We start from the raw sequence: 17,414 nt of genomic DNA on the forward strand, positions 1-17,414 counted from the left end.
GCCAAGGTGATTAGAGAGGAGAGAGACTATATTTAAAAGCAAATTAATTAAAATCCCCTGTCTGATCATATTTAGTTTGAGTTGTATTTCTTGGATAAAACATTAGGCACATCAATGTGAAAAATAAATCCTTCCACTGTTGATTACTGATGGCTACCTTTGTATACCACTGCCCTCTGCTGAATCGAATCAGAACTGCTCATCTGTGTGTCATTGCCCTCTATTTCTTGGGTTACACTTTTACTTTACTACTTTTAGAAGTTATGGCTCAAGTGGTAGGGGCCTGAGATTTTGGAGGAGGAGGACCTGAGTTCTTCCATCCCCGATACCATTGTGATTCTAAGGAGCCATGTTGTACAGTGATATTTATGAATATCTTCAATATTAAAAAAAGGAGAGCAAGGACTCCCTGTTTTACATGGTTTAGGTATAGCTGATGCAAGTAAAAATGGGCATAAGTCAGGGTCCAGGTTCAGGTCTGGATTTTAAACATTTCCAAAACTTGGGCTGTTTGACTTGTGGGGCTGTAGCTTGAATATAGAGAGAACCAAAAATGTTTTTAATCTTTTTACAGGCCCTAATGATGACATGCAAATCTTGATTCAGCTCCAGAGTGTTTGAATTCAGTGTTCTGATGCAGCCCCATATTAGGGGGTTTTGGTACCCCCACGCCTTCCCAAAGGAGATGCTGAGGCTGGCTTGGTGTTTCTGCTTTGTAGCCAAAGAAGTCACTGATGACAATTCAGGTTTCATTGCTCTTTAGTGTGTTTCTGAGATCAAAGCTCTGAGAAGTTTCTCTCCTACCTCCCTGAGTGGAAAGCCCTGCTTGAAAAGTTGTAGCTGTTATATTTAAGGATTTGCAAAAATAGGCTATTTCCTTCAGATGCAAAAAACATTCTTACCAAAGGAATCAAGCACTGACACACACACACACACACACAGCTCACAGGAAGCCACTGGCTTCTCGGTGCCTTTGAATTGCAAACCAGAACATTACTGCAGAGGGTGGTCACGGTGCCTTCAACCTGATCATTGTGTGCAAACAGAGCAAGGGGCTTGTAATTATCACCAAAGATAAAACTTCCTCTAGGTTCATTTTTGAAAGACATGACATAAGTCTTTCAGCATGATGTATCCCTTACACCCAGTGTGATCAGGCAGGTGGCTGTTGAGCAGGTCATGCTGACTCCAGCTTTTAATATTTATCACCAGAGGTCCGAGTATAAAGTGGATGAAATGGCCTGCTGCCTCTGTGGGAATTAAACAGAACTCTGGTTTTATATTATCACTGTTATTTAAGTGCCAACAGGCATAGGTGCTGACTCCGTGGATGCTCCAGGGCTGGATCACCTATGGGGAAAAAATAGTGGCTGCTCAGCACCCACCGGCAGCCCTACAGATCAGCCCCTCCGCCTCCCCCTCCCACCATGATCAGCTGTTCAGCCATATGCAGGAGGTGCTGGGCAGGAGGGGGAGGAGGAGCAGAAGGAGGAAGGGGCAGGGGTAGGGGAAGGGGTGGAGTGGGGGCGGGGGTGCCTTGCAAATGGAGGGTCCAGCTGGGAAGAAACATTTATTCATATTGGTGTCTGAAGGGCTGTGCACCAGACTGAAAGAAAGAATAGGAAAGGGATTGAGGAAGGAAAAAGGGATGGAGCATAGAAAGGTGGTAAAGGAAGGTGAGAGGGGCAGGTTCTAGCCCTTACAAGCAAATAACATCAGTTCTTAAATGTAAATTAAAAAAAATTAAGCCTGAAAGTTTGAGGGACACCAGATCTTAACTCATGCTTCTGTCTGAAAATGCTTTACCTACTATTATTACACCACCACCTAAAATGACTGTTGGGGGGGGGGGGAAGTTTTCCCTCCAATCTCTTTGCTGTTTTTTCCAGTTTGTTTACTTTGTTCAACTAACTGCATTTTGTATGTAGTTAGTTTCATTGATTTTTACCTTTGTAGTCAGTCATTTCTCTCCAAACCCCTTTTGTTTGTGTGGGTCTTGAACCCAGCCACAGTAAAGGGGAAAACATGTTTATAGCATAGGAAAATAAGACTGCAGAATCACTGATTGGAAGGCATCTGGCCCTGTAACTACTTCTAACTAATATATTTTAAAAATTAACTACTTAGTGGTGTCCCTTTGAAACTGCCACAGAATTATTTCAGCATGCTCAGTGAGAAGTTGTGCAGTGAGTAGACCAATCTTACAATGGCCTTTTTTACTATACTCTGGCTATCTGCATCTAGAAAAGAACAAAATATTTCCCCATATATGCTTGGCCACCAGTATGCTTTATGTGAATATCTGGTGTGCATGGCTATTCTGTTTGGATGATTGTTTTCAGTGATCAGACACACGATGGTGGAGAAGGTCAGACAAAGCCCCATCTCCATTGGTACTTAAATTCCCCCGTGTATTGCTTACCCTGCTGCAAAGTTTTGGATCATTGTTCCATTTCCATATCCATAGATAGGTAGAGCAACATGGAACAATTCTGGACTTTTAGAGGCAAACATTTCTTTTTAAAAAGAAAAGGAGTACTTGTGGCACCTTAGAGACTAGCTCTAAGGTGCCACAAGTACTCCTTTTCTTTTTGCGAATACAGACTAACACGGCTGCTACTCTGAAACATTTCTTTTTAAGGCATTCATCTTGGTTCTTCCTGTGAGCAAAGGAAGATTCAGAGCCTGAGAGTGTGCAGCAGCAACAACAGCTGACAGAGATTCAGGCAGCCGCTCTTCTGGCATTGTGTCCCTGTCTCTGTCCCGTCCCGTCTCTTACCCACACATTTGGAACTGGGGGGGGGGGGATGTGCTTTAATTAACCAGCTTTGCTTATTTAATTTAGACGCAACTTCATAAATTTAAAAAACCTTGGGGTGTGTGTATGTAGTATATATATGGACATGGATTTACTCAAGAGTGGGCATGTTTTAGCATACAAAAATGCATTTTTCCTGTACTGTAAGGTGTACGGATTCGGTGATATACTGTGAATCTCAGCACATAGTAGAGGGATTTCTGGAGAGTGCCTGTGTCAAAATTTGATGTGTAATTCTAATACATAGAGCCTCATGACAGAACTCCTCTGGGCTTCTGTGTACGCTCTAATTATGTGTTAGTGCATAGGGTCTATAATCAGGTTTGGGACCCCATTGTGCTGCAGGCTCAATGACCACATAGCAACCCACTGTCCCTATCCCAGTGGATTTACAATCTAATTTTAAGTGTAGACCTACCAAGTGGAGTTAACAAACAAGAGGAGGGAGAAAGCTTAAACTGATAAAGTAATGTGTTTGTGTGGCTGACAATAGGACAGCTTGGTTCAGATTCAAATAAACAAAAGACTTCTTGAGGAAATTGGAGAGTTTGTGTTTTTGAAGTTGACCTAAATTCCCAGAAGGTATGTTGTAATTTCTATAGAATTATTCTGCTGCGTCAAAAGAACCACTGACGTATGAACGTCTGGCCATTACTGAGAATGTGGTGTTTCTGGTTGTAGTTTCGCTAAAACAATGTTGGTTACGATGGTGATACAACACCTTTCCCAAGCAGGTGTCTTTATTTTCATTTTATGAGATCTTTACCTTGGAAAAAACCTCATGCTTATAAATATTACATTAAAACTAACAAGTTTACCAAATGGGCATCTTTTGCATCAACTTGTAGTTCGCCATCGCTACAGCACAAACCATTATTGTTTTAGTTGAATTTCATTTTAAAAAAAATGAAGATAAAGAAGCATGTTTAGAAACCTGTGAAAATTCTTGTGTGCGGTAAAGAAGATTTAACAAAGCTAGCTTGGAATCTAATTGATACTCTGTGTCATCTCCATTGTGTGTCTACCAGTAAACTGACACATCTCTCATACTTGATTCACTTTCACACTGCAATTGCCATTCTTCACCCCACCCTCCATGGTGCAGGTATTACACATTTCATTTACCCTATATTTAAACAGCAACACTCCTTACAATCCAAACAAGTCAGTCATTAAACGAGGAGGAGGATCAGCACTGAAGGAGGTTATAGGTGGAGCCTGGAGAGTTTGAGGAGGGGTTGAGTAATTGCAATTTTACCAAAGACTTCCTGTTTAAAAAAAAAAAAAAGAATAAGTAGAGTGCTTTCCATTGGAGTGATGACGTGTTCTCTGTAATGCTGTGGAAGTGGTGAAGGTAAACCGTTGACATAGCCATAGGAACATGCATTAATTAAAATCCTCATGAGGAATACCAATATTGTCTAATAAAGATGAGACACTTGAAAGAAAACACGATGTCCTTCCCCTTATGTAATATCTCTCAAGCCAGGACTGGGGAGTTTATAATTCATCCAGTAGAAGGTTACACTAACAACTTGTTGGAAGCTCAAGGCTTGCACCTAATTTACATGAAAGGGAATAGATTGTATTACTTCTCTTCTTTAATACAGAGGTTTGGCTCACAGAGACTACAGATTCCAGTATGCAGTGCTCTATCTGGATTGAGATGAAACATTGAATCCTGGGAACTAGAGACTGTGTGGTCAGCCTTTGGGGCTATTTGTTTAAGCAAAGATTGAGACATTTAAAGTGCAGCACATTTGTACTATGTTTAGCTGTTCTCGCTTGGCAGTGATTAAATCCCAGGTCTTGAAAACAAACAGCATAAGAAACAAGCTGTGATATGCTGTAAAGAAAACAGTGAGGGCTGCCAGAGGTGGCCAAAGTCTGAGAGACAAATCAATAACTTTACAGGATGTGATGATTCAACATCTGCACAGCTTCAGTATTTGGTACCAGTGTACCTTTTCATGCTTGACTGTATATGCAGAATGTATTAGAGCTGAGTTTGTGGGCTGAGTGCTGGCTGCATCTTCTCCCATATCATGCCATCTACCCTTGCATTTGGTACTTGACTTGCAAGGAGAAATCCCCTTGGAAATGCCAAAGTTTTCTCCTGGCATAGATAGATGGGGATCCTGTGTGAAAGACGCATAGCTGATCTATGCCAAGCAAGGGATGATAGTCCCAGCACCTTTCTAGGAATTGTTGCCACTGTCTGGAGATCTTTCTTTTGGCAAAGGTGCCTATTTCTGGCTTCCCTGGTGTCCTTGAAAGAAAAGATACTATGCAACAGTGTGTTACTGCCTTTGACTAAAACAATGGTTTCTCAATTGTTAGAGCTGTTAAAAAAAAAAAATTAAATAGAGATCTGTGCTGGTCTTTTATTTCATAGCAAAGTAATCTGTATATGCTTATGGCCTGGTCTCTGGTGCTTAAGAGATTTTCTTCGTGTGCCAGCTTGATATTTGAGGCTAGGTGATGTTCTTCTTCTGTTAGGTCCCAGATGTGAGCTCTAGGAGATGCCCTGAGCAAAGAAGCCACTGCAGGGCTTCTGTTAAGTGCATGTAATGGTGGGTTATCTTGCTGGCTTTTGCGATGACTCGCATGTCTTTCACACAGCAACATTGTTTTTGCCAAAAAAAAAAAAAAAAAAAAAAGTTTTGAGACTGCATGGCTTGCCTAACAACGGAGGTTGTACTTGTGTGTTCTTGGACTTTAAAGCATCTATCCATTAGGGTCTGGATTTGGCTGTAATGAGGAACTTCGGAGTAATTTCCTCAAATAAAGCACTCCATTGGTATGGGGTTGGCAGACCTTTAACAGATGTGTGCTGCGACAGTGCAATTGTTGGAGTTTTTCCTTAGCTGGCAGTAGGAGTAAGTCCCTTATCTTTTGTATTGGCTGAGCCACAAAAGAGTCAGTGTGTTACAGGTTAGCTGAACCAGTGGTGCTGCATCCGATGAAGTGAGCTGTAGCTCACGAAAGCTTATGCTCAAATAAATTTGTTAGTCTCTAAGGTGCCACAAGTCCTCTTTTTCTTTTTGTGAATACAGACTAACACGGCTGCTACTCTGAAACCAGTGGTGCTGCAGTGGTTGTTGTGGTTTCCTATCCATACTGGGGAGAAATCATTGTAGATTTCCTCAGTTCATATGGTGCTGAGCTAAACATCTAGTACCTGGCCCTAAAACCAGTTTAGAAGAGCCTGGGGTGATAGTTATTTGTGCGAGTACAACATCTTTCAGCCAATACTTTGTTGCCATGCATTTTAGTTTAGCTATAGACGATACCTCGGGTGCACAATGGAATGTCCTCGAGTATAGTGCTTGCTTGCCTCGCTAGTCTGCCAGTACTTGAGTTTGATGCATTTCATGGCACAGTGCAAGGCCAATCTGTTCACTAAGTGTTGGCTTGAAGATAATTGGAAACGGAGGGCAGCCTTGACTCAGTGGTTTGCGGATGGAGTGTTTTCTGTCACATCGCTGTTGCTATGGAAATTTAGCTAGAGGTTTGGGTGTTTGTCTATTGATGCTGCCTATTAAGGGAAGAGTGGTGTGATTTTTTTTTTTAAAATGTGCATATATACAATTTAATTATTTTACAAATGTGTGCATGTGCCCAGCGGCTTCTGCAACGAATGCTTGTTATTGCTGTTACTGTTTTTTTTATTATTGCTGTTCTGAAAGGGCACAATATGCTTGCAATTTTTCTGTCCAAAGTAGCTTTCAATCCAAGAAGACAGGCAACATAGGAAGAGAGAGGGGGACAATCAAAATGTATAGATTTGTTTTCTATACTTTATATATGGTTTGTGTTGGTGATGTTAAATACACATCAGCCTCTCTCAGTTGTCAGTCAGCCTTTCTGTTACTTGTTGGCCATCTTCTTCTTCTTTTTTTAATTAGTTGTTTTGTAATAGCACCTGGAGGCCTCAACTGAGATAGGGGCCCCATTGTGCTAGTTCGTACCCATAGTAAGAAACAGTCTTTTCCTTGAAGAATTTACTGTCTTATTAGACACGACAAAGGATGGGAGGGGAAAATAGTAATCACAAAATGTATAGCAATATGGATATTAATAGCTAAGCAACATGAATTAGGATAAATGGTTGCCCATGTTAAGAAAACAGTAAGATAATTTAAGTGGTAAGAAGGATGGACTTATAGTTAAATCACATGTCTAGGATATGGCAAACTTTGTGTGACCGTGGGCAGGCCATTTAGGGCTTGATCCTCAGAAGTACTGAGCCCCCGCCATCGCTGCAGAGTAATCTTTCTGTTGCTCATTTTCTTCATTGGTACATGGGGGATAGTCATTCACATGGGTGTTGTGAGACTAATGGTTTGGAATTTTTAAACCATGGGTCACCAAATGAAATTAATAGGCAGCAGGTTTAAAACAAACAAAAGGAAGTACTTCTTTGCACAACGCACAGTCAGTCTGTGGAACTTATTGCCAGGGGATGTTGTGAAGGCCAAAAGTATAACTAGGTTCAAAAAAGAATTAGATAAGTTAATGGAGGATGGATCTATCAATGACTATTAGCCAAGGTGGTCTGGGAGGCAACCCAATTGTGCTGGGTGTCCCTAAGCCAGGGGATGGATCACTCAATAATTGCTTTGCTCTGTTCATTCCCTCTGAAGTACCTGGCACTGGCCCAGTTAGTGGGCTAGATGGACCATTGATCTGTCCCAGTATCACTGTTCTGTGTTCTATCTGTTATCTTCCTATTGTGAGACTACTGGTTGGAGTTTGTAAAGTGCTTTGGGATCCTTTGGTGGAAGATGCTCTATAATTACGAAGTATTTTACATTAATGGCTTGACTGTCCACTCTCTGTAGGAATAAACTCCTTGTGGCTGAGCAGTCCCCATATATCTTTGTCATATGGCTCACAGCTTTCTGCGAGCTGTTGAATGACCTTCACTCGCATTGATATCAATGAGAGTTGAAGGATCAGGTACTTGGAGAACAAAGCTTTCCACCTGGGCTTGGCCTGTGTTAGAAAACCTTGCCATGTATAACAGCTTGTGCCAAGTGTGGCTCCCTCCCTGTCCCACTTCTGTCCGCTGATGGTCATCCTGTAGCGTTCACTGAATCAATAGAGTTCAACAGACTTAGTTGCAAAATGTGATCAAGTCCCTAATTCTATGAGGGGTCAGCTCTCCTTCATACAGCACGTGTTGCACATGGGTGACTCCTCCCACATCAGCAGAGTGGCTGTTCAACACTGGTTGGCAGTAGCACGATACATGGAGGGAGGACTTTCCAGCATACATGCAGAGTGTGCTTTTCAAATGCCAGCCCATCAGTCCATAATCATTCAATACATTAAAGATTCCCCTGGTGTCACTTTGTCACATTAACCTTCCTCCCAAAGCAAGAAATTGACTTCTTATGAGCTGCTGAGGCAGAGTGTTCTTGTTGGTGGCTGTGCATCATCAAAAGCCATTAAGATACGCCTCTCATCTTACTGTCTGAAAGTCAAATAATTCTATGGATAAAATAAAAACAGCATGCTTTCACTGGTTCCTCATCTGGGTTTGACTATGAAAGAAATAACTCTCCTTCCCTATTGAGAAAGTGCATACATGGATTTTATAACATTGGTTTTTAAGCAACCTATTAACAGATTTTTTTTTCTGCTAACTTGACTCCTCTTCCACAGCATGTTTCCTGTAAAATGACTTTATTTTTTCCCCCTTTTGAAGGTGAATTTCTAAGAGAGAATTTTTCATATCCAAATCATTGCTTTCACTAGATGCAAGGTAATGGTGTAAGTCTGAGTGTCAGCTCATGTGCTGCTGTTAGCTGCTTATTAAATATGATTAATAGAAACATTTATATTCATTCAACATCTGAAGCAATTTGCATTTATTTTTTCTCAAGATTTTTTTCTCCCATCCTCTTCTCTTCTCTTCTCTTCTCTTCTCTTTCCCTCCCGCCCCCCTGTTGTTGCTCTGATGACTCAGACTTTGGAGAGATTATTTCATGTTGAGGCGGAGACTAGCTTTTCTTGTCAATTGCGTGACAGACAGTTTTGTTCTCTCCATTACATGTGACTGCATGGGATTGGTACATCAAACGCACTGCAAATTATGAAAGTACTTTGTGTGCAGTCTACGATCATCCACATTTTTGTTAAATGACAGTGTTACATTTTAATGTGACAGCCTGCAATCCCAGGTATCCTTAAATATTTGGAGAAAAAGCGGAGTTGCACCTGATCTGCTGCTGAGCTAAAATTCAGATGAATTTCTGGTTCAGCCTGATTTTCGGCTGGTATAAAACAATGAAGTTCCGCTACAGTCTTTTGGAGCTCTGTGGATTGACACCAGCTAAGGATCTGGGTCTTTGCTTAATTAAATCACATAGTAAATCAGATTGTAAACTAGCACCTTGGGGAAGACACCGTCTTTATGTTCTGTGTCTTTGTATAGCACCTAGCACACTGGGATCCTGGTCCATGACTAGGGCTCCTTGATGCTACAGTAACACAAATAATAACTAATTTTTGTTGGAATCAACCTATACTGCATTGAACATGGGACATGTGTGTTTCCCTATGTATGGATAAATGTGGTAGAATTCCCTGTTGTTGATTAGAATTCCCTAGGTTACAGCATGTGTGTGCATAATGTATGATACATGGAGCCAGCTCCTCAGCTAGTGTAAACTGTATAGCTGCATTGAAGATCTAGCTCACTGTGATCAAATTGATAGTGTTACTCTTTCTCCTAGGCATTTAAAAAAAAAAAGTTAGTGACCAAAGCAAACCCAGAGGCATACAGGAAAGTGCTGCTTCTAGAGGTGGCATTTTGCTTTACCTCAATTAGTGACACACAGTGCCATCCCTCTTCAAGAATAGCCCCATCTTTGAAACACAGACCCTTCCATGTGCTCCTCAACTCATGTTTCCCTGACTCCAGTGCTTCTCATCCAGAACCAAAGAGCTCTCCTTGGTTTCCTTTGCTGTGGAGCTATGTGATGGATCTTTTGCTTAACAACCCGACTAGGAAAGGACTTCCTGTACTGCAGCAGACTCCATGATTCACCTAATGAAGAATCCTGGCACTAGATCAGGGGTTCTCAAACTGTGGTTCAGGACCCCAAAGTGGGTTGCGATCCCATTTAAATGGGGTTGCTGAGGCTGATGTTGGCCCTGGCCCCAGCAAGTCTGAAGCTGAAGCCCCACTGCCCAGGGCTAAGGTTATATGCCCCTGCCCAGGACAGAAGCTCTTGGGCTTAGCTTTGGGCCCCCCCTTTCTACCCAGGGCAGCAGGGCTCAGGCAGGCTCAGTCTTTGTTCTCCCCCCCCCCCTCCTGGGGTCATGTAGTAATTTTTATTGTCAGCAGGGGAGGGGTCATGATGCAATGAAGTTTGAGAACTGCTGCCCTTGATCCAAAGGTGGTTGGGCTTCAGAGGAAAACCTAAAACTCATATTCTCCATGTCATTACACACTAATGTTACCGTGGAGCTGTGTGTATCGTCCTGCTACTAGACTTTCTGTCTCTTATCATATTAATCTTCATGAGATTAACATTGACTTCCACCTGTTTATGACAAATGAATGACCATAAATTTCTTCCATATCAAGAATTAGCCAAATTGTATTGAGCTGGATATCAATGACCTCACATTGTCAATAGGTGCACTTGATAATTGTCTTCCTGTCGCTTATATTTGGCCAGATCAGATGTTAATTCCTCTGGATTTTGTAGGGACAAGGGGCAATTTCTAATATGCTATTTCTTTTCTTGAGCCATAGGATGTATTCATGTATTGTCAGAGATTCTTCATGCTGGCTGCCATTATCAGCAATTCCTTAGTCCATGACCCTGTAAGGTGTGAATTTATTACCCTCACCTCCACTCCAGTTGGAGGTGAGGGCAATCAGCATTTCCCAGGAGGTGATGTGCACTTTACCAGATTGGGCACTAATACAGATATGGACAGCTATACATAATAGGGCATATTCATCATCCTGAACTGCATGCATTTTAGATGCCTTACTAACAAGAACAGCCAAATGAGACCTAGACATCTGATGGTGATGGAGCGTGTGTTAGAATAGCATGTTTTTCCACCAAGGGTATCTCTCTGGGAAAGTCATAGGATATTTTAGGGTTACCGATCATCCACCCCCAGTACATATGTACCTCTGTCTGTCACATCTTATGTGAATGATTCCCTCTATTTGTATGGTGCATCTAGACAGTCTCTTGTAGAAGTGATGCAGTTGAAGATTTAGTACGTTATTATGTGAGTAAATGCATACAAGCCTCATTTTAACAGTGGACGTCATGTTTATTCTTTCCTTTTTAGTCAATTTCCTATGGAAACAAGTGTGCAGATTTTTGTTTTATTGTATAGGCTGCTGCTACTTCCCAGAAAAGCTGAAGGAAGACTGACTTTAAATTTGGATCTGAAAGTTCCTTCAATTTTATGAGCATTTAATCCTTTGAGTTTATGATTTACTCTGTCTTCTGGTATCTGGTTGTCCTGGATCAAAAAAGTGACTTGGCTTCAAAGTTTATGGTTTATCAATCTTTATGAAACTGAACAAAATGCAAAGTTTTTTTTCTTTAAAAGGACAAAAATTCTCAGCTTCTCTTACACTGAAGGGAAAGGTATGTATGTCTTGTGGGGAGAATGGGTTTCAAAAAAGCTAATGTAAATGGAAATGTTTCCATGATTTAACTTTAATTTAAATAGCCTTTTCATAGAATCATAGAATATCAGGGTTGGAAGAGACCTCAGGAGGTCATCTAGTCCAGCCCCTTGCTCAAAGCAGGACCAATACCAACTAAATTATCCCAGCCAAGGCTTTGTCAAGCCGGGTCTTAAAAATCTCTAAGGATGGAGATTCCACCACCTCCCTAGGTAACGCATTCCAGTGTTTCACTACCCTCCTAGTGAAAATTTTTTCCCTAATATCCAACCTAGACCTCCCCCACTGCAACTTGAGACCATTGCTCCTTGTTCTGTCATCTGCCAGCACTCAGATCAGCCCAGCTCCATCCTCTTTGGAACCCCCCTTCAGGTAGTTGAAGGCTGCTATCAAATTCCCCCTCACTCTTCTCTTCTGCAGATTAAACATGTCCAGTTCCCTTAGCCTCTCCTCGTAAGTCATGTGCCGCAGCCCTCTGATCATTTTCATTGCCCTCCACTGGACTCTCCAATTTGTCCACATCCTTTCTGTAGTGGGGGGCCCAAAACTGGACGCAGTATTCCAGATGTGGCCTCACCAGTGCTGAATAGAGGGGAATAATCATTTCATTCGATCTGCTGGCAATGCGCCTACTAATGCAGCCTAATATGCCATTAGCCTTCTTAGCAACAAGGGCACACTGCTGACTCACATCCAGCTTCTCATCCACTGTAATCCCCAGGTCCTCTGCACTTGTCCTTGTTGAACCTCATCAGATTTCTTTTGGCCCAATCTTCCAATTTGTTTGGGTCACTCTGGACTCTCTACCTACCCTCCAGCATATCTACCTCTCCCCCAAGCTTAGTGTCATCCACAAACTTGCTGAGGGTGCAATCTATCCCATCGTCCAGATCATTAATAAAGATGTTGAACAAAACTGGCCAAAAACAACAGCAAAGAACTTGTCAACTATACACAAACATGAAACTGACTAACCTAGTTTCCTTGTCAAAGCGGAGTGAAATGTAAAAATGAGAACATTTGCATAAACAATAAAAAATAAATTGGATTTTAAATTGTTTTTCTTGATAGAAGGCTAAATTTTGCTCAGTCCCATGAAATTCATTCAAAGAAGCCTTTGCTCCCAAGTGTAAGGGATAGGAACTGTATAGTTCTTGGGCTTCCCAGTGTGGTGCTGGCTACTCCAAAGTGGTAAAGGCCGCTCTGCACTGACCAGCCAAGCTGGCACTGCCTGGGAGGAAATGAAGGCTTTGTTTCTGAAAAGGATGATGTAGTGTCATGATGGAGCTCCCTAGAGCTCTGGCAAGCGCTGTGTGGGACTCAGGCATGGTACCCTCCCAGAGCTCTTGCTGGTGTCATGCACCTCTCCACAGCCCCTAGTGCGAAATGTGGCCGTGGGTATGTAACAGGATCTAAGAACACCATTTCAAGGGTCTTTATGCAGTATGGCTGCAGTTACAATTGCAAAACGGAGTTAAAATTTTCAGATGTGGTATTTTGGAGGATATATTGGGTGTCTGGGGCTTGAAATATGTCAAATCTAAGAGAGATTTCCCATGCTGCAAAGATGGCTTTACATCATTAAAATGGAAGGCATTTCAAAATTCTCATTTATATTTATGTAAATTTCCTTATCAAGGTTGTGCCGTGGAAGCACAACTGTGACAGCTATTGCAACCACTTGCAGTGTCTTTGGGGACTGTATTGTATTTTATGTTTAAAGCATGAAAACCTCTCAAAGCCTTTATGATGAGATGGGCCAGACAGTACAAGCTGTAGAATATCCATAGTCATTTGTATCAGTACAGGTGATGTGTATTTGTGTGTTGCTGGCTCACTTGGGTGGGTGGGTGGTGTTTCCTGTGAAATCTGGAATCACTTGGGGGTGATTAATGCAAAATCCCAATGCTGGCTATGGAGATTTCCAGCCTTTGAAGCTAGGTATAGAGGAAGGGACAGTTTTTACCTGTTTTCTGGAGGCTGGGGGACAAACCAAGGCTTTTGGTATAAAAGATTGAGTTTAAACAAACCCAGAGCCTTCCTTTCGATACAGCAGACACAGGACTTGGTGTCGTAGGGCAGCGCCAACCTTTGCAGAAGGGAAAGACTTTGGCCTACCAGACTCTCCATGTTGGAGATGGGCATTTCCTGATTTAGTGAGCATTTAATTCCTTTTATTGTTTTGTGTATGTTTTCTTGGTGATGCTTTTGCTCTAAGAATAAATGTACTTTTGCTTTGGAACAGCTGTGTGGTCACTGGTAAATCCACTCGTTGTCCTGGGAGAGAGAGCAAAGCACAGCTGCTGGGTGCTAGACTGACTGGCTTGCTGAGGATATCGCAGTGTAAGGCAGGGAGCTGTGCAGCCTTAAAGCCCTGGTAAGAAGGGAGTGAGACCTGGGTCCCTATCGAGAGATAGATGGAGGCCTGAGATCTGAGTGGCCACAAGCGGAGAGGGGAGATACAGGTGCAGTTACCTTGAAACTGTAACAAAATCTAATCCATTCTCTGTGATGGAAGATTTGAAACCTTGTTGAAGTACATTTGTGCGGGGAGAGAGGGGAAAGAAGCGGGGGGAGGCAGAAGTGATATTTAAATGGTATATAAATTAGCCCTCAAGGTAAAAAATACTCTGGCTATGGGAGAATAAAACAAAATAGAAATATCTATTAATGACTAATGGTTTTCTTTTGATCCTTTAATAAGAAGGCAGGGTTGTACATTATTTTATTCTTTATAAATGTGTTGATTAATGAATATCAGCTGATGTTCGGTCTTTGGGATGAGATTTAGTTGTTGAAAGATTACAGAGCTGTGATTGAACTGGGTCCCTTCTCTTTGTGACAGTTTAAAAAGGCAGTTACGGGAAAAGCTTTGGGAAAAATCTTTGTCTCAGGATTAGTGTCTGTGGGGTTCTGGGCACTCTTAACTCCCGTTTGAAGGGAATGGGAGCTCAGGGCACTCAGCACCACACAGGGTGGGGGCCCTAGAGAACAATTTGCATTGCTCCTGCCCTATTCATTTGATATTTACCGCTGCTGGTGCTGGATTCCCCCTGCCCCGCCATTCTTTGAAAGCATGTTGTTGAAAACTTTTGTCTCCTGAGCCTAATAGACCCTGCTCATGCTGTTTTTCGTATTTTCCCTGAGTGTCATAGTCTTGATCTCTAAAGGGTCTTGGGCTTTTGCTTTCCTGTGAGAACAAGATAATTACTCTCCAGTAGGCAACGTCTGACGTACAGTTTCAGCAGAAACCACTGGGACGCCAGTCACTAGCATGGAATAATATTGTGGGTAAATGAATAAACAGAAGTTTATCATACTTCCTGCACAACAAACTTTTGTTAAAGAGACAGCGAACATGTTTCATCACTAGAGTTGTATAAAATTTACACTTCCACAACAGGCATTATTCAGAACATTTTTTAAGAGGGTTTTTTTTTTAGGCTGCACTCCTATATTTTTTTTTTTCTTGCTAAAAAGACAGCTGATGGTTTTGTTGTAGCAATTTTGTGTTATAGGGGCATTTACTACATTTTGGCAGACATTTTATATGGGACTTCTGTATACTTTTAAAGAGTGAAAGTGAGTATGATTTTTCATACACACTGCCCACTTACCTTATGGAAGTAAGTAGTGCAGCTAAAAAGTAGCTACATTCCAAAAGGAATTTGCTTATTTCACACTCACCCACAAGATCCTCTGTTGTGATTGTTAGAGCTGCTCCTGTTTGCCCCTGGGGTAGTTGAAGTTTTGACAGGATTTTTTTTTCTTTTTTTCATTTTCTTTATAGACTATTGCAAGACTGTTGATTAACATAATTTAAACTAGGAGGGAGTAATATATTCAGAACATGTAAATTAGATGTAAACCAGAAATACTGAGAAAATAATACATAATTAAGAATAATAAACACCTATTGTTTATTGCAAGCAGGGCTCAGTCTAAGGGCTGGTCTATGGAGAAAATACCGTCATAGTTATAGCAGAATAGTTATTCTACTAGCTATGCTGGACAATTTCTCTATCTGTATGAGCCCTGAGTGCAGCTAGTGGAGTGTCTCAGGATTGCTGTGTAGCACTGGATTAACTCAAATAATTTTTGTGTGTGTGTGTGTGTGTGTGTGTGTGTGTGTGTGTGTAGGATAAAATGTGTTTGTATGTTTATATGTGAAAATAATAAAATGTCAACTATTTAGAATATATCCTAGTGGTATTTGTACTGTCTGCTCTAATACCTTAGATTGGTGAGGAAGGTTAAAAAAGAAGCTTTGTATTTAACTTTTAGTTTCCTCACTGTTGATTCATGTCACACATTTAATTGCAGCATGTTATTTTTTTGTTTGTTTTAATTGTAACTTTCACTTGTAATCAGGCAGTGGCAACCTCTTCAGGAAACTGACATCTAAATGTAGCAGCTATAAGCAGGTTGGTGGGGCTGCCTTTGATTATCAGGGCTAGTCTACGCTGGCAATGTTAAAGCGCTGCAGCGGCAGCGCTTTAACGTGGCTTGTGTAGTCACGGCAGAGTGCTGGGAGAGAGCTCTCCCAGCGCTTGGAAAAAACCCACGTCCATCAGGGGCGTAGCTCCCAGCGCTGGGAGCACTTTACCACGCTGAAACTTGCTGCACTCAGGGTGTTTTTTTTTTTTTCACACCCCTGAGTCAGAAAGTGGCAGTGCTGTAAAGTGCCAGTGTGGACAAGCCCTAAATCTTGAAGCTGTTGGTTGAGTGTGTATCCACCACTCTCTGCCAGGTGCATAGAAGACACCTTTGGAGCCCAAAAACTCACTGATAGAGTCAGTGTTCTAGATTTGATAATGAACTTGGTCAGCTTTGTAAGCAGAAGGCGGAACAAAAACCAACACAATACATTTAGGTTTGGAAGAATTTTTCTTCATAATTTTGGCAGATAATATTGATGATTATTTTAAAGCATTTTTTCCCTATTTTTATGGATTTAAATTTTCATCATTGTGGAAAATTATGGAGGACAATGGTTGGGGGAGCGGGGTGTCAGAAATAATTAATTACATAGATGCTGAGATTCAAATAAAACACAAATTGTCAAAATATAAAATGTAAATATCCTTAAAACAAACTCTGTTAAGTTTTCAGGCAAAGAAAGAAATGTTGCTTATGTGTAAAATATCGATTATCATCGATCAAAATATTTTTTCATCGGTTTGTGAGTGTACAGTGGAATTTGTTTACCGATATTCCATTAATAAAAATCTAATCCTTCCCAGCTTAAGTATATTACACTGCTATTTTGTCAATGCAATCCAAGTATCTTCCTCCTACGGACACACCCAGGCATATCTCAACTCAAATCCTGCTCAGCATTGAGCTCACAAATTCATTTAACCAATCCAAATCAATACATTTTGTGCAGGATTTGTCTACACAGCAGCTGGGAAGATGCTTTCCAGCACAGTTAGACTAGCACAGCTCAGCTCTGCTTAAGCTAGTATGCTAAAAATGACAACGTGGCTGTGGCAGCATGGGCAGCGGCTTGAGTTAGTGGCCCAAGTACAGTCCCACCCACCTCCTGGGTACATACTCGGGCAGCTAGCCTGTGCCGCCACACTGCTATGTTGAATGCACTGGTTTGAACAGAGCTAGCGCGCCTCTAGGACGCCTGCTTCTGCTGCAGTGTTGATAGATGTGATCAACAACTGTAGCCTCCTCCACAGGCTTGATTGATTAACCTCCGTTGTTTCCTGGTTTTGTCTACTCCTTTGTGACTTTAACACTCCCATACATGCGAGGGATGGACTGATAACTCTATAGAATGACCTGTATAGGAGCTTCTCACAAGCTTCTGACCACGTGCTTCCTCTGCACTTTATTCCTGACTCCAGACGCAGCAAGGGGTCGGTTCAGGTTCTCTCCTCATTAAACTTCCAGTTCCACCAAGTTGTTCAG

The 17,414-nt window shown here is 41.6% G+C and overlaps 1 protein-coding gene across 7 annotated transcripts in view; it reads left to right on the forward strand.

Moving 5' to 3' along the window:
* LOC119841077 (c-Maf inducing protein) overlaps positions 1 to 17,414 on the forward strand; it is a 183,503-nt gene that overhangs the window by 85,293 nt on the left and 80,796 nt on the right. The window lies entirely within an intron of this gene.

The sequence above is a fragment of the Dermochelys coriacea genome, chromosome 12 (genome assembly GCF_009764565.3).
Source record: "Dermochelys coriacea isolate rDerCor1 chromosome 12, rDerCor1.pri.v4, whole genome shotgun sequence".
Lineage (NCBI taxonomy): Eukaryota > Metazoa > Chordata > Testudines > Dermochelyidae > Dermochelys > Dermochelys coriacea.